The 22,799-nt window shown below is 46.1% G+C and overlaps 1 long non-coding RNA gene across 2 annotated transcripts; it reads right to left on the reverse strand.

The window, feature by feature from the left end:
- Nucleotides 1-1,245: 1,245 nt before the first annotated feature.
- LOC306654142 lies at nucleotides 1,246-8,395 on the reverse strand. Of its 2 annotated transcripts, XR_013761885.1 has the most exons (4): nucleotides 8,251-8,395; nucleotides 4,218-4,270; nucleotides 3,415-3,641; nucleotides 1,246-3,242 (listed from the first exon to the last, which is right to left on the reverse strand). It is a non-coding gene; the product is annotated as an uncharacterized lncRNA (long non-coding RNA). The 2 variants fall into 2 exon arrangements; XR_013761886.1 differs by having other exon boundaries at nucleotides 1,246-3,641.
- Nucleotides 8,396-22,799: the final 14,404 nt, after the last annotated feature.

The following is a 22,799-nucleotide window of genomic DNA, read 5'->3' on the forward strand; positions in this document are numbered from 1 at the left end:
TCCCAAGTCCGGCACAGTCAAATACAAATGCCTTGCTCGTGATTTTACGATTCTGTTAACTGTTCTTTTCCTAAGATGTCTGCTTGCAAGAAATAGAAATAACTATGAAGAAAACTGCCATCAGATCATGGACTTGAGCTCCTGGCATTACCGTATATTCAAAGTGGATTTCCAAAACACCATTTGATGTCAGTGGCAATGCCAAAGGAGACTCTTTCCTCCTTCCCTGTCTCGGTCGCCAAGACCAAGTCAAGAAAGGAGAGGAGATGAGGAAGCCCTCCAGAGTCACCGGGACAGCTGCGGAGGAGCTAGCCTCCCCACAAGGAGCGTCAGCAGTCTTGATTTGAGGACAGACCAGATGATTCTTCCCACCTCCTTCCCTCCTGACCTTATAGATGAGGAAACTGAAGCTCAGAGAGGAGCAGTGACCAGCTTAAGATGGGATTAAACCCCCAATCCTTTGGCTCATAGCCCACAGTAAACAGGCAGCTTCATGAGAGACCAAGAACTGCTTATAAGGAAAATTTATACGTGTATTCCCTGTGTGGTTTATATTCATTCAACTTTTTTACTTTAAAAAATCCCAATACATATCTTCCAGTGCAAATAGGCAAAAGACGACATCTCCATATAAAAAGAAAAAATATCCAAAAAATAAGAATGTCCCTGACGCTATCTTTTCGAGTTAATCTGCATGATTTTATACCACACACCAGCCACACTGGCTATATATTTTTTTTTTCAGTAGCCTTTTAAAGCACCCAAACTTGCAGACTGGAAATATTGAAGAGTATATGTCCCCAGGAATAACCCTCAGGAGTGACTGACCACAGCCGGTGGATAAATACCCTGGCTTTCTCACCCCTTAGATGGAATGACCAGGATACCTGCCCAGTGTTGCCCGCCAGAAGCCCCTCGGCCGCCACTAGCAGGAAGCTGCTCAGTCAGGCAGCTGCTCACCCCACCCCCATCCCACAGCCTCACTCTCCAACTGCTGCTGCCTCAAATTGACTCCCAAGTAAGACCACTTGCGTCCACACCCCTGTCTGTGGGGGAGCCCAATCCAAGACATGCACCAACGAATAAGTGGGTGCTTGCAGCCCTTTGGAATACAACTGAAAATTTAATCCAACTGAAAATTTATTGTCCATTAGCCCAGAATGGGTCAGAAGATAAGTCCAAACAACTCATTAGTTTTCCTTTAAAAATAATCATGATAATCAGAATAATGAAAATACTATTTGAGAAAGTGCAAGGCATGTGTGTTTCACCACTTGGGGCTGCTGATTGCTGTCTCCTTGTGGTCTTGCTGCACATTAAATCAGATGGTTCAGCCCCTTTGCAGAGAAGCCAGGTTCTCAGCCACAGTGACCTTACTTTTAATGAACCCTTGCTTCTGAAAGAAAGAAGTTCTATGAAAATTATGGAATAGATCAGGACTCAGGAACAACTGACTGTATTTCATCAGCTCCTCCCAACAGGCCTTTGAAGGAGACAACATTACCCCCACTTTCCAGGGGAGGCATTAGGGACTCAGGGGAATCAGGTTACTTACCCAAGTTCATCCAGTCCAAATCCTGACTCTCAACCCTCGCTGCCTTCTCATCAGGCTGAGTGTGTATGTGTGCACGCTCCTGTGTCTGCACTGAGCTGAGGCGGCTGGGGAGCTGCGAGTGCCTACTTAGCCTCCAGGCTGCCGTCCCTTCTGGTCTGCAGGTTGACCACAGAACAGTGGCCACTGAGGCAATGCACCAGCAGGATGGGACCCACGGGCAGAATAAACTGCAGAGATCATGAGCCAGGAGTCTCTCAAGGGAGCTCAGAAACGTCTGGAAACACTTTAAGAGGGGCTCATTCTCTTTATTAGATTGAAAAAAAAAAGGTGGTATTTCCTGCTTTAAAGTTTAGACATACTGAGAAAACGAGATCTCTTTGGGTGACCTCACAATATGATCACAGTATGTGGTCACAGGCAGGTGAGGCCAAAAACACGAGATCCAGCTTGGGCCGACGTAGCAATTCGGTGGCAATACACACAAAGGACCAGCGCAGAGCCAGTACTCAGGACTGCTCACCTTCTCACCCTTTCCCAGTTCTAGAAATTAGAGGCCCCAGCCAGATTTTTCATCGCCCTCTAGGATCCCACACTACCTGCTCTCTTAAGAAGCTCCGCCAATATTTCCAATCCATCAACACTTAACCATGAGGCCAATTTGCCCAATACACTGTCTATTTATTTTCTAGGCTGCAGTCTTTATGATGCATATTCCTGAGGCAGTTAATTTGCTCTTGAATACATCTCTTTGTGTATTGGTTACCCATTTCATTAGCTTCGATATTGAGACTGGCTGGGACGTGTGGGGGGTTTTCATGGAGTGAAAGAAGGTTTTTAATAAGCTCCATCATCACTGGCTTTGTGGTGCCATTTGATGAGCAACAAATGTATTCGTTTGGCAGCTGCATTCCTTAATCAGGTATTCACTGGGTAACAGTGTATATAAATGTGGAGAAACTCAGAATCCAGGGAGCCGAGCGCAATCATGTTCCAAGGGGACGGGAGCATATTCTGCGTTCACCTTCAGAACGCAGGCCAGGGCTCCTCCCTGCTGTACAGGGGACTCTGTAGTTAAGAAGCAGCACCAGCTATGGATCGTTGACATCTTCCAGGTACACAGAGGGGCCACACCCTCCAGAGGATGCTGATCCTCTCTTCCACATCAAACAGCTCCCCCGGTGCTGATTTCCTTGACCGGCGATGCTAAGCTTTCCTCTGGCTCCTGTTTGCCCTCAAAATGTCCCCCAGATTTAAAAAACAAAATTACTAAAGTAGGTTAGCTCTTAAGCTATGTTCTAATGATCAGAACAAGAAAATAAATTTCCAGTTTTTCAAATTCTCAGGTGATTAAACATAAAACACACACACACAACTCTTCAAAAGTTTGCTGACTCAGTCCAGTGGTTTGTGTCCGATTAGGTAAGAAATAAGAAGTAGTTTTGATCATGAGGGTATTTTGGCCCTTTGACTAAGATCAGGTGCAGAAGTTGTTTTAATAAACAGTCAAATTTATGTCACTACTTGCATTACAGTGGCTTCTGACCTCAGATATGATGTTTAAAATGTCAAAAAGATTTTATCACAAAGTCCCTTGTGGTTGCCGATGTCACAAGGATTCACTGGTTATGGGGACAACAGAGCGGAGTGTACCAGGAAATCAGTCTTCTCTGCAGGTTCGACCGTTGCCCTGTAATTCAAGGAGATTCATAATCCAAGTGAAAAGGGGATGGATTAGAAATCGCCTCCTTCCCCGTCAATCCACACTCCCCAGACCACTCTCCTTCTCCAGCCCTCCCTATGGTTGATAAGAAGCCTCTCATGCCAGCCATTCAGGGTCCTTCGCACTCCCTCCCCAGCACCTGATCAACCACGGCATCTTGTTAATTTCACAATCCATCTCTGATACCCTGGCCTCCGCTCTGGCCTTCGCTCTCACGGGGTGATGTGTAGCCTGATAACAGGTTCTCCTCTCCTGCCTTTTACCCCAGCACTCTGTTCTGCACGTGGAAGCCAGGAGAAGGTTTCAAAAGCACGAAAGTGACTACAGCAGTTGATGGCTAAAATCCTCCATGGGCTTCTCAGTGACCTTAAAGACAAAGTCCCCAGTCTTGGTCTCCAAATCCTGCACACCGTAGCCCCTTTGGCCACCACTGTCCTCGTCCCTATACTGCTTCCCTTCGCTACAGTCACTCTTAGGGCAGCACAGTTCTAGAATGTTCTTCCCATGCTGCACCCCCTTTCACTGAGTTAACTCCCACTCCAGGTCACCACCTACCAAAGGCCTCCACAGAGAGGGCAGTGGGGTGACTGGCAGGTGCCAAAGCTGCAGCGGAACCCTTTGGGATCTCAGTCTGAAGCCTGAGCAGTTCCAAAGGGCGACTTTTCTCTGATAAACTTTTGCATCTCTCAGGGAATTTGCTTGTGGTACAAGAGGAGAGAGGGAGTCAGTGAGGGCCACCATATCTCTCCCCAATCAGTCAGACCTGTGATTGGCCCTTCTGTACTCACCGATGAGCTACAAATGGTGAACTCTACTGCAAATGGACCATAAACCCTGTCCAAAGGCAGAAGTGGCCTCTGTGCTCTCCAGCCCTGGCCACAACCACATTAGGCTGGTCACTGAAGGCTGCAGTAAGATCATCTCAAGTTCTTAGCCACTTACCTCATTCAGCCATGGTTACACAGTCATTAGCAAGAGGAGTCATTCGTAAATTTCTATTGAAAATTGGAGAGAAATAGGGATATTCAGTTAAATCACCTATTCCTGCTTTCCATCTCAGCTGGAGGCAAATTCTTCTGTTTCCAGTGGACCTGGACCAAGGCCTTTCCCCTGAAGACAGTAAGACTAGGTCTCTCAGGAGGAAGAAGACCAGGATGTGTTCAAGCGCGCAAGCGCGCGCGTGTGTGCACACGCGTGTGCATCAGTGCTTCCATTGATAAGGAAAGTGTGATCCACCCAGCTGGAGTGTCTGATTGCTGTTACCTCCCTCTTCCCAGACCAAAGCTGGCACATCTGGATTCTCAGCACGTTAAAGAAAGCATTAATCAATCAAGGGCCTGTTCTGTGTCCAGCTACTTCCAGGCTGTGCCGACGGAACAGAAGCCCTCCGTCTCCCTTCTCAGGCCATCCATGGCCTTTCTGAGACAATGCCTCCCCTCTCCCAACCCCAAGGGAAGAAGAGGGGCAGAGAAAGGAGAATGGCAAAGGAGAGAACGAGCAGATGGAGGAAACCTAGCCCAGCTGCTTGCAGCAATGAACAAGGAAAACCGATCTCAGTTTGGAAGGGGGAATGTTTGCAGGGACTTGGCCAGGATTCTAATGAAAGGAGCAAATTTATTAAATGTTGTGGAAATAACACCAACCTTTTTCTCATATCTGGAACTGCCTGAACCTCTCATTATAGTCACACACTGTCAAAACAGGCCCCGGATCAGTGGCAGGCAGGATGAGATCTCAATGTGTAGGGAGCTAGTGCCCTCAAGGCCACTGCCAAAGGGACATGGTGGGCTCAGTTGTGGATGGTCTCATCCAGAAGGAAGTGCACCTGGACCAGAGTGCAGAATACAGGAAATAAAACATCAGGCAACCAGTAGCCCTGGGTTCTAGGGCCGAGTTTCCCGCTTAAAGGAGCAGAGGAGCAGGAATCAGGAGGTATCCAGGCAGTGATAGACCAACTACTTGTCTCCTGCAAAAAGGCCTCCTGACTCCCTCTCCAGGGGGCAGTGCCCCTCCAGGAGCCCCACAGCCCCTCCAGTTAGCTCTTTAAGGCACACTACACTTGACAATGATGGTCTTCCCAGCCACCTCAACCCCTGAGATCTCCTCATTGGCCAGAGCCACATGTCACAGGATGTGCAGGTTGAATGGAAAGGTGGAGTCCATCCATGAAGGCTGTTTGGGAAATGAAAAGGTCCCCCTGGGACCAAAAGAGAGACCATGTTTTTTCCGCTCAATGTTCTGCTATTCCATGGGCCAGCAGCGTCCCCTGGGGCTTTGTTACAGGCAGCATGAGGGCCCCACCTAGACCTTCAGAGTCAGCCCATTACCAAGATCCCTAGGTGACTTGTATGTTCATTTTCTCTCGAGAAGCAATGGGCTAGAGAGTTGAACTTGGGTCTTTGGGACTCTAAACTCAGACCTCTTTGAACTCCCACAATTTCCTGGGGCTTTGAAAATCACAAGCACTCTGGTATCTTCTCTTTAGACTTCCCCAGCCTGAGACAGCTTGAGCAGGGCAGGAAGAGAAGATTGTTTAAAAAAGAGAATCCTAGAACTCATTAATAGAGCCTGTGCTAGGGCAAACCCAGTGCTGGGAGCCAGCACCTGCATCTCTTAGGACATCATCAGCACAGGGCTGAGGCTGGAGGATAATGGGCTCCATTTTCAGGTGGAGGGAGATTGAGAAGGTTGAGCATCTTTCCAAACGCCACTCAATAGGACTGGTTTGGCTGCAAGAAACAGACCTCATGCCGACTCAAATTCAAAGGATCACTGTAAAGAAAATAGATGACCTAGCATCCTAGATCAATTCTTACTGAGCCTTAAAGTGGACACCACTTGAGTCAAGCCATCTGTCTCTGTTTCTTGGGACTCCAACTTGCCCCCGAGATGGGGATTCTTGTGCAAGTGATTTACTGCAGCAGCTTCTTAGGACAAAGGGAGAGAGGAGCAGAGGGGAAAGAAGGAAGCTAAGCCAGATGTCCTCTCAGTGGAGACCAGCCTCTACTGATCCCAGGGCAGCTTGAGTACAAGTGGCACCACAGAGGTGGTCCCCACTTGCGGCCAGGAGGCTGCTCCTTTGTACCCCATGTGGGTCACTGACAGCTGGTTGCTGGAGGAGGAGGAACTAACCAACCTGGCCAGGAAGCCCTTAGGTCAAAGATTTCTCCTGAGAAGGGAAAACCCTACGGCCCTGGCAGCAACACTCACAGAAGCTGGCAGGATGGGGCACCAACAGTGAGAGGTGGCGTGCGGCGCCCCTCCAGGGACAACCTCTACCCTGGCATGAGGCATCTCTGTTTCTCTGGGCCCTGCTCTGCTCTCTCCCTCTCTGAAAGCATTCTCCTTCAAACACTCTTGTCCTCTTTTGCCTTCTTAACTCTGATTTGCAGATGTCCCAAAATAACCAGCTCAACACCACCTCTTGACCAAAAGCTTCCCACTCCCTGTCTTCACTGTTCAAACCTCTGGTTCACATCCCGAGGGAGAAATCTGATTGGCCATGTGTCTGATGGGTCTCAGCCAATAGATGGGACAACCTCATGTCTCAGGTCCACCCAGCCAATCATCAGAGGCTTCAAATGACATCATGGAACATGACCAGAGAACTGGGGGGGGGGGGGGGGGGGGGGGTGAGCCTGTTTTAGTTAAGTCTTAGGTAGAACAAGCAGCGATGGAAAGTTCCAGTCCTGCTCAGTAGCTGGAACTCAAACTCACATTTCTCTGACTCCAAAGATTATGTCCCTCCCTATTACTTTCCCTTCATTGTGTAATTATTCAGAATGAAACATCCCCTGGGGTCAAATCTCAACTCTACCTCTGGCTGATGAAACCTCAGACAAATTATTTAATTTCTCCATGCCTCAATTTCCTCAGCTAGGAGGTAATAATCATACCTGCCTCCTAGGGTTGCTGGAGGATTAAATGAGTTAATATTTGTAAAACACCTAGAATAATGCCTAGCATACAGTAGGCATAATAGAAATTGTTGCTAAATAAATAGAATAAATGAATTCCCCAGCTCTCAGCAGGCAGGGGGATCTGAATGGTGCGGCCCTGTGCGGTGGAAACCGGCCAGCAACCGAGAGACGGCAAACATGTTGAGCTGTCTGGGATCAAGCCCTGGGAGACAGACAGGAATGTCAGCATGTGACTCAGGCAAGAACGACTGTGCTGTCGCCTTTCCAGGAAACAAGCACCATGGCAACTCGAGATGGCCTGGAGCAGCAGACAAGTCGGAGCTCTGAAGAACCCCTGTAGGAATGGTGAATGATCTGCCTAGCGTTCTGCTGCAGATGTTATGGCTGCTTGTTATGGGTTGAATTATGACCCCTCAAGTTCTTATGTTGAAGTCCTAACTCCCAGTATCCCAGAATGTGACCCCATTTGGAGACAGGGTCTTTATAGGGCTAATGAGGTTAAAACGAGGTCTGTAAAGTGGGTTCTAAATCAATAGGACTGGTGTCCTTATAGGGAAGGGGAATCTGGACACAGACACAGACACAGACAGAAGACAGGAAGACACAAGAAGAAGATGGCTGCCCAGAAGCCAAGGTGAGGGGCCTGGAACAGATTGCCTCTCACAGCCCTCCAAGGAATCAATCTGGCAGACACCTTGATCTCAGACTTCTAGCATCCCGTACTGTGAGACAACATATTTCTATCATTTCAGCCACCAGTCTGTGGTGTTCATTATGCAGCCCAAGCATATGGGCACAGTGCCTTAGACTGCCCAGCCTTAGTTATCTTCCCACCTGTCCCAGGACGTAGAGACTGTGCTGTCTCGCCTTACAGAAAACGGAAACAGGTAAGTATCCCAGGAAGTAGAGACTGTGCTGTCTCACCTTACAGAAAATGGAAACAGGTAAGTACCCTGTCTACAACCACAGTTAGTAAAAGGCAGGTTGGACCATCATTGGAACAAACAAGGCCTGGCACCTGCAAGACGCCCACCTGGTACACAAGAGGCACTCACCTGGTTGCTGCTGAAACACCCTCCTCTTCTTCTCCCTCTTGAGGTGCCTTTATTAGACTAAAGATCAGGCCGATGACCAGTCCAGTAAAGCTTTGAGGAGGAGTCAGAAATATCCCAGCTCTGGGCAGTATCACAGCTAGCCCTCTCTGTGTCAGGCCCCAGGAAGCAGAAGGACCTGGAATCGCAGCCTCTTTAAGCACTTCTCACTTCCTGATTCTGCCCTGTCCTCCCGACAGTCTTTGTTGAACAACTTCCTTCTCTCCCTGAGCCTCTCCTTCCTGAAAGAACCCCAGAACTACTCTTAATTATTCCCCTGAAGGGGAAGCCCACATTTCAGGCTGGCTTTTATCCCCGCAGAAAATTGCCTGCACCACACTAAAATAAATTCACCGACAGTCCCACTGGGCTTTCATATCTGAGGTGCAGAAATGGACAATGCCATCCCTTTGCATAAGAACCGGGAGATAGACCAACAAAGGGGCCCAGCAAAGGGGCATCGGAAAAGAAAGGAGAGGTGCATGCAGGCACCAGCACACATGCTTTCTCTCCTAAATTACTTCTTTTTAATGTACATGTAGTGAGGGTTTTCTGATTATGAGGGAAAATGTTCATTTGCAGAAAATTGGGAAAACACAATAAAAATACAAAGAAGAGAATTTAAATCATCCACAATCCTAACTCTCAAAGATAACCACTGCATATATAGAGGGAAAAAAGGAATTGTATGTACGGGTGGTACACACAGGCATGTGAAAGTGGTCCCGATTTTTTCCCTGCTTTTTCTACTAAAAATGCTGTAAAATTTTTCTGTGTAGAATCAAAGACTGCTATTTGTTTTCCAATATCTGTTCTTCCATTCTCCCTCTAGTAACAGAGACCATCAAACATTTTTATTATTGCCTATAATTTTTTTTTTACATTTATACTTCCCAGTCCCCCCTTACAGCTAGATGTAAACATGTGATCAAATTCTAGCCAGTAGAAACAGTGGGTTTACTTCTTCTAGATTTACACTGAAAGAAAAGGAACTGCCCTTCATTACCTTCTTTTGCTACTTTCAGCTAACAGGAGTGAGGATGAATGGGTCTATCTTGGACCAACCTCGGCATGATAACTGGATAGAAGTCAACTGGTCAGATAGCCTGATACACGAAAGCAAGATAGACTCTCACAAGATAGAAGGCGGATATAGCAAGATAGATAGATAACAAGATAGAAGGCAGAGCCGCAAGATGGGAGAAGGCTGGGTCCCTGAGTGGCCTCCTGCAGTAGAGTCACTGCAAGCCCTCAATTGACCATCTCCAAATTGCTGCATGAAGAAGAAAGAAACTTCCATCTTAATGAAGTCATTACTACTTAGGTCATCATAATGACAGCTGTGTTTATATTCTAACACATGTCTCTAGAACTTCCTCTTCAATATAGTTTGAACAACTGCATGTTTTTCTATGAGATGAGTGTTTTATGTTAAAATTTACTGAATTGAACTAATTGTAAACTATTGGCCGTTTGTGTTGCTTTCAAACTTTTTCTTCGTAAACACCACTGTAGTGGATATTCTTATATAGAAACCCTTGGATATGTTTCCAATATTTCTTGGGATACGCTATAGAAGTGCCACTAATAGTTCAAATAATACAAATTGAAAAAACATTTTCCTTTCAAGAGTATAAGTTAGCTTGCTTGAACTTCCTCTTATACAAAATTTTATTTGAGTAGGTTGTGTTATGGTTTGGATCTTAAATGTTTCCTAAATGATCATGTGTGATGACTTGATCCCCAAAGCAATGTGTTCAAAGGTGGGGTCTTTGGGAAGTGACTGGATTAAAAAGACTTTGGTCTCTGAAAGGATTAATCCATTTACAGATTCATGATATAGTGGGCTATTGGGAGGTGGTTGAAACTTTAAGAGGTGGGGTCTAATGTAGAAAGAAGGTCATTGATGGTATGGTTTCCCTCACCCTCTCCCCACTCTCTCCTTCCTTCTCTCTGCTTCCTGGCCACCACGAGGTCAGCATCTTTGCTTTACCACAAACTCCACACCATGATGTTCTGCTTCACCAGAAACAATAGGGTCAAGTGACTATGACCTGAAACCATGAGCTAAAATAATCCTTTTCTCCTTAAAATTGACTTGTCTCAAGTATTTTGTCATAGTGATGGAAAGCTGACTAATACAGGTTGCAACGTTTACCCCATATTTATTTTTATTGCCCATTCCCTCCTGTATTTATGGGAAGGATCATAATTAGTCACAAAGACTCTGAAGTCATCTCTCCCAAGTTCATGTAAGTGTAACCTTGAGAAAATTACTTCTCTTGTTCCCTTTCTTCATTTTTAAAATAGAGGTTCTGTAAGATAGAGGTTCTTTAAAAAATAGGAGAATTAAATGAGTTAATATAGGAAAGCTCTCTGTATTCACCATACAGGAAGTACTCCCTAACCTTATTCATTATTAATTTTATTCTCTATAGAATTATTTATGGCATTTGCTTTGTGTTCAAAAATACATTTAGATTCATGCTAGATTTAAACTATTTCATTTCTCACTGACCATTATTAACATACTCAGTTTTCCATTCTTGAAATATTTGTTTCATACCTCAATATGTTTCAATGTATTTTCCGGTAATTAAAAAAAAAAAAATACAAGTGGTATGGTTCAGTCTCTGCATACCTGAGCACATTTTTAAATTGGCCTCCAATAAGAACAACCTTTTGTCTGAGCTTCGAATTTGGGGGGGGGGGGGTAACTTTTCTTGTCCTTCAAAGCTTCCGCTCTGATGTTCTATCTTCTGTATTCAATGTTGTGGAGAAATTCAGTGTCAGTCCATCTGATTTTTCTTCCTTTGTTTCTTTTTGGAATGTTTACCTTCAAGTATACTTGTTGGAGCATTTCTTTTTCCTTGAAATGTAAAATCTTTTCTAGCAGTGACTAGGGAGTAGCTTTTTTGTCTTATTTACATGGGAAGAGCTCCCAGCTGTAGATTCCAGGCTCTTTCTCCCAGTTAAGCTACACTGTACCATTAGATGTTGCTGCTCTTGTCTCTTGCTCAAGAAGAACAAAGTTCTATGTTTTGAGGCTCCGTGTACATCTTCCTGTGGTCCTCAGCTTTCTATCACTGTAGCAAATACCCAAGACAATCAACTTATAAAAAGAAAAGAGTTACTTTGGTTCACAGTTTTTCAGTCCTTGATTGATTGGCCTACTCGTCTTGGGGCCTGTGGAGAACCCACCAGGGAAGGAGCATGTGGCAGAGAGGAAATTGCTTACCTCTTGATCAAGAAGCAAAAGAGAGAAAGAGGGGAAGACCGGGCCTGCCTGCTATGAGCTCCCACCAGGCCCTGCTTCCTCAAGTTTCCACAAACGCATCTCAGGACCAACCCTTCAACCCTGGGACTCTAGGGAACATTCAAGATTCAAACTGGACTCTTCCTTATCCATCATCCTACCCCTGATCACTCCCAGCTCTTGTGGTCTGGGAGAACTTCCCTGTCATTGAGTCTCACTGATGAATCTTAAATCTGTTGGCCTCTCTCCACGCCAACTACCCCACCTTACAGAGGTCTTCCTGCTCTTATTCCTGTACCCCCACAGTTTATTCTTCCTTTTTTTTTTTTAAACCAACCCAGCCTAGATATTTGAATAGCCATCGTGGGGAGGAGGGAGAGCCCTTCCTTCAGATTTCCCCAGGAGGGAGCCTTAAGACCAGAGGGCCGCGTCTTCCTATCAAACTTGTCCTGGCCATTGCTACCTACGGCCATGAGTCCCCTCAAGTTATACTTGCCTAGAGCAGAGTTTCTCAACCTCAACACTGTTGACTTTTGGGGCCAGATAATTCTTTGGTGTGGAGACTATGCTGTGCCCATAAAGTTACAATTCATTCTTTGCAGAATAGGAAAAAAAGAGCCATCTCTCTCAAAATGTAAATGTGTCATTTTTCTCTCATCTTGTAACATTCTTCAGTGATTTCTGTTTGCATTTGGAATAAGATCCAATCACCCCAAGACCTCAAAAAACTGCATCATTTAACCCTGTGAGTCCCAAAAGACAGCCATCAACCTTTTACATGCTGTTGGTTTTCTAAAATGGGTCCAGACTTGGAGGGGTAGGAAAATTCTAAGAAAGTAAAACTTTTCCTAAACCCCTGGCACATCTATCAGGACAAGGATAAAGCAAGGAGAAGATACAGGAAGTGAGACCTTGGTGTGGAAGAACAAGTGGCCACAGTCTTGAGGGGCCAGAAGGTTCCAGGTTTTAACAATGTTTCTGCATAAGATCAAGAAGGTAATAAAGAATGTATTTATTTTGCACCTACTATGGACAAATGTTGTTCCAGGTTCTTTACATATATAGCCCACTTAATCTCCTCGTCTTTATAATCATTCTCATTTTAATTTTAAAAAATAGTCTCTGAGAAGGTAAATGACTTGCCCAAAACCCCGTGGCTAATAGGAAGTAGAAACAACGATAACATGGAAGCCAACCTGATTTCAAGGTTTCCGATCTTTCTGTATATTTTATGGCCTTTGTAACATGGGAATTCCAGCATGCTGCTGGGGACAGAACCATGTGGAAGTAGAAGGCATTAACAGGTTCCCACGATGGGGGCAAGTCTTTGCATTACTCCAAATACTCCCTTATGTCAAAGCAGGGTAGGTATGGCTGAAATAATAAATAGGTACCAAAACGTAGCAATCCAAGCAGATATTTCTGACTGGAGGACAGCTTTTTTCTGTATTCCCTCTTAACAGTCCACCATCCTTCTCATCCAACATATCCACCCTTCATCATCTTCTCTTCAAATGCAAATGCTCCACTCAAGGACATCAAGATCCTTAGAGATGGCAGAGTACAGAGACGCAGGGAACCTGGGTCCAGAGTCACTACATGGATCCATTGAATGCCCAACTACATTGTGTCTTAAGCAAATAAATCTTTTGTTATTGAAAAGCCACTGCGATTTTAGAGTTGTTTGTTATAGCAACCAGCATTTATCGTACTGACTAATGCAAGCAATACTGAAGACTTTAACATGGACAGAGGCTGCAAAAGCCCAGGTTCATATTCAAGTTGGCCTTGTGTTAGGTTCAGAACCCCTTTCCCAGTGTCGATCTGCCCTGCTGATCCACAGCTAGTTCTGATGCAGGCTCAAGCTCTCTGTGGAACTCAGAAGAAGTCACGTCCCCACTCCAGGTCTCAGTTTCCCATATGCAGATAAGAGTTTTGTCTTGGAGGGTGGCATGGGGTGCTCTGAAAGCAAGCCTCACTACCACCTGCAGCCCCTGTGCCTCATTTCACAGTGACTCCATGCAGGCACTGCACCCGTGGGTCAAAAAGTTGTTCATTGTAAAAGGAGGGGCAAAACTTTTTTTTTCCCCTAAAAAAGAGTCATTCCAGCTGATTATATAATCATCTACATTTAGAATGCCTTTACAGTCGCCATGGCAACCATGGCATGTGTGAGGTTCAAACTTTGTTCTAAATTTGCTGATGAGGATGAAGAAACAGCTCTTTGTGTGGACTTGAAGGGCCCGGTGTGGTTCTGTTCCCTCCTCTGTGAGGCTTGACTTGGCCACTGTCCTAAGGATCAAGGCCAAGAAGGGGAGGACTTTCCTGGAGGAGGAAACCAATATTTAGGCTGAATTTTGCAAAGTGAATTGCGATTTTTCAGGCAGAGAAGAGGGTGTGAATTCTATATGGGAGACAGAGCCTGTGCAAAGGCCTGGAGGTAAGGACACCTTGGGGATGGGGGGCCAGGAAACAGCAGATGAGCATTGCTGGAGCCTAAGTGTGGGGGGATGGGCAGTAGCTGATGAGAAGGCTCAGGAAGTAGATTGGAGGTCAGGCATCATGGCATGTGAATGCCAAATTCAGAGCTTTAGACTTTGCTCTGAAGGGTCCACAGGAGGGTACAGGGCTTGCTACAGAGGTTTATTAAAGGAAGGTGCTCAGCTCCTCCCCGCTCCCCAGATCTCCTGAGTCAGAATCTCCCAGGGCGGGACCCAGGATCTATATTTTTAAAAACCTTTCCAACAGTGTGGTGGTTCCTCCAAAAATTAAAAATAGAACTACCATATGATCTGGTAATCCCACTTCTGGTTATATATCCCAAAAATTGAAAGCAGTATCTCAAAGAGATATTTGCACACCCATGTTCAAAGTAACATTTTTCACAGTTGCAAAGAGAAGGAAGCAACCCAATATCTATTGATTATCTAATAGATACAGAGTGATATCTGCATGCAATGGAATATTATTCTGCCTTGAAAAGGAAGGAAATTCTGACACATGATATAACATGAATGAGACTAGAGGACACGATAGTGAGGAAAACCAGCCAGTTGTGAAAAAACAAAATACTGTGAGATTCCACTTATATGAGGTACACAGAGTAGTCCAACTCACCCTGGCAGGAAATAGAAGGGTGATTACCAGGGACTGGTGGTAAGGAGAAAGAGTCGTTGTCCTGTGGGTGTAGAATTTGTTTTGCAAGCTGAGTCCTGGAAACTGATCGCACAGCAATGTGAATGCCCTTAACACCACTTACTCATTTAGAAACGATGGAGATGGTAAATTTTATGCTCTGTGTTTTTCCCCAAATTTAGAAAAAGGTGGGAGCTGGGATGTAGCTCAGTGGCAAAGCATCTGCCTCACGTTCACAAAGCCCTGGGTTCCACCCCCAGTTCAAACACACACACACAAAAAACACCTTCCCAGGTAAGTTTGCACATTAGAGGAGGGTCGTGTGGGATTAAGCCTGAAGGTGGGGGGCAAGGTGACTGACAGAGTGTCACAGTAGATCCACAAGAGGAGTTGAGCTCAGGTGCCTGAATGAAGGGGCTGGGAGAGGCCTCGTGGACTGGGTGTCAATATTCCCACTCCGCAGGTGAAACACTGAGGCTTGGGGAGGTAATGACCTTGCAGCAGCTTCAAATAGGTAAGTGGCACACCTATGATTCCAGAGGTCAGCCACACCCAGCTCACTGACCCTTACGAAGCAGGGGTTTACCACCTGTCCAAGAAGCACATCAAAAGATGTGTATGATTCCAGCAAAGGGGATTCCCCTGCTGGGGGGAATGGCCGAATGGCCTCCAGGCCAGGTCATGACGACTTGGTGCAAGCACAGGGCAGGGAGACCAGTCCTGAATGTCAAAGATGCCGGCGCTCCAAAACCTCTGGTGCCAGACACAGTGGTACATACTGGTAATCCCAGAGACTGAGAGGCTAAGGCAAGAGAATCCCAAGTTCAAGGCCAAGTTAGCAAAGCCCTAAACAACTTAGTGAGATCCTGTCTCAAAATAAAAAATAAAAAAGGATGGGGGAATGTAGCTCAGTGGTAAAGTGTCCTGGGCTCAATTCCCAGTACAGAAGAAGATGAAGAAGATGAAGGAGGAGGAGGAGGAGGAGGAGGAGGAGAGAGAGAGAGAGAGAGAGAGAGAGAGAGAAGGAAGAAAGGAAGGAAGGAGGGAGGGAGGGAGGGAGGAAGGAAGGAAGGAAAGAAAGAAAGAAAGAAAGAAAGAAAGAAAGAAAGAAAGAAAGAAAGAAAGAAAGAAAGAAAGAAAGAAAGAAAGAAAGAAAGAAAGAAAGAAAGAAAGGGAAAGAAAGAAGCAGCCTCTGGCTTCTAGACCATTGCTAGTTCAGGAACCAGAGCCTCCCCTGAGGTCGGCCAGAGGAGGCACCAGACACCAGCAGGAACTCGCAGCCCTCAAAGCCTCGGGGACACCCCACTCTCCCTTCTCCTCCCTTCTCAGTGCACTGACTTCCTCTAAGAGAAATTTCTCTTTTCTCCCACTTCCCACACCTGTTTAACCCTCACACATTCTTAGGATCACAGCTGTCAAGAAACATCCCTGCACGAGCACATGAGTAGACATATGCGTGTTCACAAATGCACACACAGGCATGCACATGCAGACACGTGCACACACACGCCAGCAGGCTTGCGCTTAACACGCATGCTTAGCATGTGCGAGCTCTCACGTGACCACACACGCGCTCGTGTGCGCAGACACATGGTCTCGTGCACTCTCAGTCACATGACTGCATATGCACACACACATGCACACACTCGCCAGATCAAGTCAAGGCTGCCCGTTGTTTCTTCTCACTGTCCCTGGGCATCTTCTACCAACCAGCGGGGTCCCCAGAGACACAGGGCACAGCCAGCCTTTGGGAGCTGAGGGAGGCTTAAGAGGGACTAAACACAAGGATAAGGGTGGGGTGACAGGGAACACCAGAGCGAGTGCACTGCTCCAGAGACAGGGACCATGGGCACCAAAACACCCCTCAGGCTAAAGGGCAGAAAGGGCTCACCAAGCCCAACCCTAACCCTAACCCAACTCTGCTAGGCTGCCCCAGCCCAATCCCACTGTCCTTCCCTCGTGGCGCTGCTTAAGTCCCAGGACTCCTGATGACCATTTCTGCATAGCATCCAGCCCACCAAGGTACCTGGCAAGAGGAGGTTGTCCAGGACCTGCGGACTTCACTCCCGAGACAAGGATGAGGACAACGAGGCCTGGCTTTGCTTTCCTGTCCCCTCTGTCTTTCTGCATAGAGAAGGAATCAAGTCTACTAGGTTTGGTTGAGAAAGTTGTTCACTGCACAAAGGTGCCCAGCTGAGCTGAACAGTGGAAGTTGAAAACAGCTGGTGCTTCACCATCCAGCAATACCCAGGCACCACCTGGATCTGCCCAAAGGAGGGACGCCATTTTCTAATTTGCTCTAAGATGCCGTACGGGCTGGGGGCCATCCTGAAAGAAATCCTACGTGAAATGTGAGCAAAAGAGTATATATGCCCAAAACAACTGGGAGCTGGAATATTCTTTTTAATCTCTGATTTTCAGGAAGTGAAATGACTTCAAGGCCAGTCCTTCCTGTGGAAATTCATTACACACACAAAAAAAGACCTTCTGGAGTAACAAAAGTTATCATTGCAATTACATTTATCACAAAAAGCATGGCAATCAATGTCTTATGCACAGACCACAGCTCAAATGCCCTTAATCAATGGCTGTGCTAATTACACATTTATTGCAATTAATTTCATTTCAATTATACCTTAATTACTAACCTTGAGTGAGATTGGGCAGCTCAGAGAGTTTGTGTCACCACAGAGGTAGGACCCAAAGATAAGTTGCTATCCTTCGATTAAAAGATGCTGCTCCATTAAAAGTTGGTTTATTGGCTGAAGGCCCTTTTTCAGCAGGGAGGGGCTTAGTTTCTCCAGGGAGGCAATTCATAATGTGAGTCTGAAATTGAACGCAGGAAGGCAGGAAGGCAGCTGTGCCTACGAATTAACTGGCGCGGGTGTTTAATTTGCTTCTTATTGATGCCATTTCCTTACTGGTTCATTAGCTGTGGCTGGAGGATGGATGCCTTCAGAGTTCATCCTTCGTGATGTCCTCAGCTTCTGGTTCAGTCTCGTGGATTCCTTATCTTCCTCCCTCTTCACGTCTTGGAGGCTCAGCTCTGCATTTCTGGGAACCGGCCAGGCTTAAATCTGTTCCCAGGGCAGGGCCCCTTGGCGTCAACAGCCTGCCCATCAAGATTCCCAGGCAGAGTGCTATTGTAGCAACCCAGACAGCAGAGCTGGGGGAAGCTGCCCCGTGAAGAAGCAAGAGCAGCCTGCATGATAAATTGAACTGAGACCTTCGAATCCATCAGACTGAAGTTCAAGTCCAGGTTCTGATACTCTTTAGCTCTGTGGTCTTGGGAAAGCTGTTTAGCTTCCCTGAGTCTAGTACATGCAAAACAACTATTCTCACCACTTAGTAAGAACTCAAGAAGTGTCAACAGCCTCTTTCAACAAACTCCTCTGTTTGAGTCAGCTTTTTCACTGCTGTGACTAAAAGATCCCACCAGAACAACTGTAGAAAAGTTCATGTCGGGGCTCATGGTTTCAGAGGTCTCAGTCCATAGACAGCCGGCTCCATTCCTCTGGCTGGAGGGGAGGCCGAACATCATGGCAGAAGAGTGTGGCGGAGGAAAACAGCTCACATGATGGTCAGGAAGCAGAGAAAGACCCCACGTGCTAGATGCAAAACATGCCCCAAGGCCACGCCCCCAAGCCCACCTCCTCCAGCCACACCCTACCCACCTTCCTTTACCTCTCAGTTAATCCCCACCAGGGGATTAACTCACTGATTGGGTTAAGACTCTCACAACCCAATCATTTCTCCTCCAAACCTTCTTGCATTGTCTCGCAATGAGCTTTTGGGGGACACCCCACATCCAAACCATAATACTCCTCTCTAAGGTTTATGGCAATCCCACCTCTGGTTATTTTATTCCAAAGGGAAAACTCTTCCTACAAAACTTTTCTTTAACTGAGGAGGAAGGAACTGTAGAGACTGGCTGGTCCCGGCCTTCATCTTAAAGATGGGAAAACCAAGACCAAGGAATGAAAAGCCCAAGGTCGTATTGTTCCAGAACTGGGCTAGTCCTAGAAATCTCTCCTCACACAACAAGACAGCCTCCCTGAAAAGCCATTTGTCAGTTTCCAGTAAAAACTGAAGATACACAAAATCTCATGTGTTAGTGCTAGTGAACTTGTCACTGAGACCAAAACACTTGACCAGAACAACTTAGAGGAGAAAAAGTTCACTTTGTTTTTCCTCTTTTTTTTTTAAATTTGTTCTAATTAGTTATACGCGACAACGAAACGCATTTTGACTCATTGCACACAAATGGAGCACAGCTTCTCCTTCCTCTAGCTGCACATGACGCAGAGTCACACTGTCCATGCAATCATAGATGTCTATAGGGTAATAATGTCCCACGCATGCCACCATCCTTCTCACCCCCACACCCTGCCTTCTCCTCACTCCCCGCTGCCCAATCCAAAGTTCCTCCATTCTTCCCTAGCCCTGTCCCCCATTGGTAATCAGCATCTGCTTATCAGAGAAAACATTCAACCTTTGGTGTTTTGGGATTGGCTTATCTCACTTAGCATATTCTCCAGCTCCATCCATTTACCTGCAAATGCCATAATTTCACTCTTCTTTAAGCCTGAGTAATATTCCATTGTGTATATATACCATGTTTTCTTTATCCATTTGTCTGTTGAAAGGCATCTAAGTTGGTTCCATAGCTTAGCTATTGTGAGTTGAGCTGCTATAAACATTGATGTGGCTATGTCACTGTAACATGCTGATTTTAAGTCTTTTGGGTATAGGCCAAAGAGTGGGATAGCTGGGTCAAATGGTGGTTCCATTCCAGGTTTTCTGAGGAATCTCCATACTGCTTTCCAGAGTGGTTGTACCAATTTGCAGTCCCACCAACAATGTGTGAGTGTACCTTTTTCCCCACATCCTTGTCAACACCTATTGTTGCTTGTATTCTTGGTAATTGCCATTCCGACTGGAGTGAGGTGGAATCTTAGAGTAATTTTGATTATCATTTCTTTAATTGCTAGAGATGTTGAACATTTTAATTTTGAACTCTCAATTTCAGGATTTCCGTTCATGGTCAGCAACTCCCGTGTTAGTCAGGAAGCAGAGAGGGAGAGAAAGAGAGAGAATGAATCCAGGGGAACAAGGACAGAGTGGTGATGGAAAGGATATAGAGAGGAGCCAAGTTTCAGAGACAATTAGGAGATAAAATCATTGGGATTGGGGCTGGGGATGCAGCTCAGTGAGAGAGGACGTGCCTAGTGTGCATGAGGCACTGGGGTTCAACCCAGCATCTCAGAAAAAATTCACTCGTAGAACTAGTGGGATTCGCTGATGGAATTGATGGGAAGGATTGAGGAGGAAGATCACATCCAGGGTCATGGCTTCACTATTCACTGGAGAAGACTCTCGGAGGGGAGATGCCACGTTCCGCCTTGGCATGACCTAGTTAAGGCACAACCAGCCTTCAGAGGGAAACACTCCCTTTCCAGTGCCCCGCCCAGTGTCAATAGTGTCGCTTCCTTGGCCCTCACCAGAGCAGCGTGCATTTGCCTGATGTCCCAGAGGTCTCCCCATCTCCATTCCAGGGCTGTCAGGAAGGTTCCGATTCCTGGGACATTGGCTTGCCTGCTGTGAGGCTGGCTTCGAAGCAGCAGGTCCACCTGAGTGCAGGAGGCAGGACGCTCCCTCCTACCTGTGCCCGGCCAGGTAAAATGGGTCCGGCTAAGAGGGCTCCCCAATCCCACCCTGCGGCTTTCACTCCACCTGGACCTGACCCCCGAGGAGACCCATGCCAAGAGTCCGTCTGTCACCTGGGAGTCACACGGAAGTATGAAAGCATTCTGGCCCCTGCCTTCCCAGGGAACTCTGCTCTGGCAGCAGAGACAAGCACCTGCCAGTCACCGTGGGCCTTCACCGCCCTTCAAAGGGAACAGAGAGGAAAATCCTCCTGCAAGTGGAAGGTTTACAGCACCAGTAAAAATTATTCAAAAAATGATGAACATAATCAAAATCTTTAGGGGTCATGCTGAACATAGCTTTTCTTAAAGCGATAGACTTGCTCTTGGGACTCATCTATTTTTTTTTTTTTTTTTTTTTTTTCCTGTCCTGAAGAGGGTGGAAATGCAGGCTTTACTGAGAGGGACTGGCTGACTCTCGGTGGCTGCAAATGGATTTCCCAAAGGCTGTGCACAGTTGGTTTTCTTTCAGCTTTTTTAAATTTTCATTTATTTTTCTCCCATCCTCGCCCTGGCATTGGGCCAGTGCTTTGGGGTTGAATACATTTAAATCCTATTACTGATCACTGGAAAAGCCAAGCCCACCTCTGAGCCATGTCACAGAATGTAAATTTTTCAGATGAGGGGATTCTAGGTCATCAATATCCCCACTCACACGTACCCAGGAATCCACCAGATGCGAGAGCACCAAGTCTTAGTTCCAGTTTGTGTAACTCCAGGGTGCCTCCAATTATCTCCAGGACTCTTTCAAACTTCTCGAAGATTTCTCAAAACAAATTGAATTTTCATTCAGCATCCAATTAAAACTAAGGATACATCATGCAACACTTTGAAGCAAAGCTCCTTAACCTGGAGTTGACAGATCTACAGAGACCTTGGTAATCTATGCACTTGGGCAAGAAAAAAAGTTATATCCCCCCCTCAACCTCCTAGGGAAATGTTTTATTTTCTCCCATTCTGAACCTTGGCAACAAACCACAGTAGCAGTAGAAGGATCTAGAGTTTGCGACCCATAAAATCCATAAATATGTTCATTCACCTAATGATTGCTACATGTATCAAGTATTTTTTAAATATTTATATCCAAAACACCTCTTCAAAATCACAGTAATTATTAAACCTTCTGCTAACTTGATATTTAAAGTGTTAGTAAAGAAGCACATTTATTACAATATCGCAAATTTAATTTTCTTAACATTTGGATAACCATGTTTCCATATAATTGGTTTCTTTTGGAATCCTATACGTTTGTTTTATATTTTTAAACTTTATACTGAGTAAAGTTCATAGGCCTCACCAGACTAATGACTGCCTGGGAGTTCATGCAGAAGAAATAGACTAGTAATCCTGCTTTGGAGGTGGAGAAGCAGGTAAGAAAGAACAAATTCAAAAATCAGATGGAGAGTCTACTCATGAATAGTCCCATCTTATTCTGAGCTCACTGAGGGGAAGAAGTGTCCAAGGGCAAAAGCAGCAAGAGCCCACCCCTCTTCCTAAAGCAATACTCCTCAACCCACTGTTGTGAAGTAATGAACTTGGCCTTTCCCCAAGAGAGGTCTGGCCCTTGTTCTCCCAGATACTGGGAGATAACCTCTAAATCCTTGAAATGTCCTTCATGATGGGGTGTCTTTGTTATTTCTAGTGGCCTCTCTGACCACCCCTGATAGCTTCTGCAAGCGGTGACCTAGATTTGGCCTCTCTAGGGAACAGTGCTGGAAATTGAGTTCAGCCTCATGGACAATCTGTCAATCACACCAATATGAAGAGCCCCAATGAAAACTCTGGACACCAAAGTACAGGTGAGCTTCCTGGGTGGGCAATACTTCATCCATATTGTCTTGCCTTAACACTCGGAAGGTAACACATCCTGAGGACGATGGAAAACTTTGCATTTGGAACTCTCCCAAACTCCACCCTATGCTGCTTCTTGCTTTGGCTGATTTTTAACACAGTCTTTCTCCATATCCACAAATATACTAGCTTGCAGTGAGTTCCTTAAGGCCTTCTTGAAACGGATGAAGTTCGTCTAATGCCTGAAATTGGCATTAGAGGCGAAGGTGGTCTTAGAGGGTCTCTTCCCTCTAACTTTCCAGTTGGACCCTATTCCTTGCAGCTGGGGGCATAAGTCTCGAGCACACTAGGCTGTCTGGAGATAAAGGGGTAATGTGTATAAGACTACCTGGAAATCCCACTAATGCAGGCTGAGCCTGAGGAGGCCAGGCCTATGGTTGGGATGCTGCATTTCTATCAGGCAACAGGAGGTGCTGCTGCTGCTATCTGCAGTCCACACTCGGAGTGGCGAGATCCTAAAGCACAGCTCCAGTGGCCCCTCTTCCCTGCTTCACAGCCTCGGTGGGCATCCAGGGTGCGCCTGAGACAGTACCGCTCCTGAGAGTGGAGTTCTAGGTCTTTCAGGA

Source organism: Sciurus vulgaris, assembly GCF_902686455.1.
Source record: "Sciurus vulgaris genome assembly, chromosome: 2".
Lineage (NCBI taxonomy): Eukaryota > Metazoa > Chordata > Mammalia > Rodentia > Sciuridae > Sciurus > Sciurus vulgaris.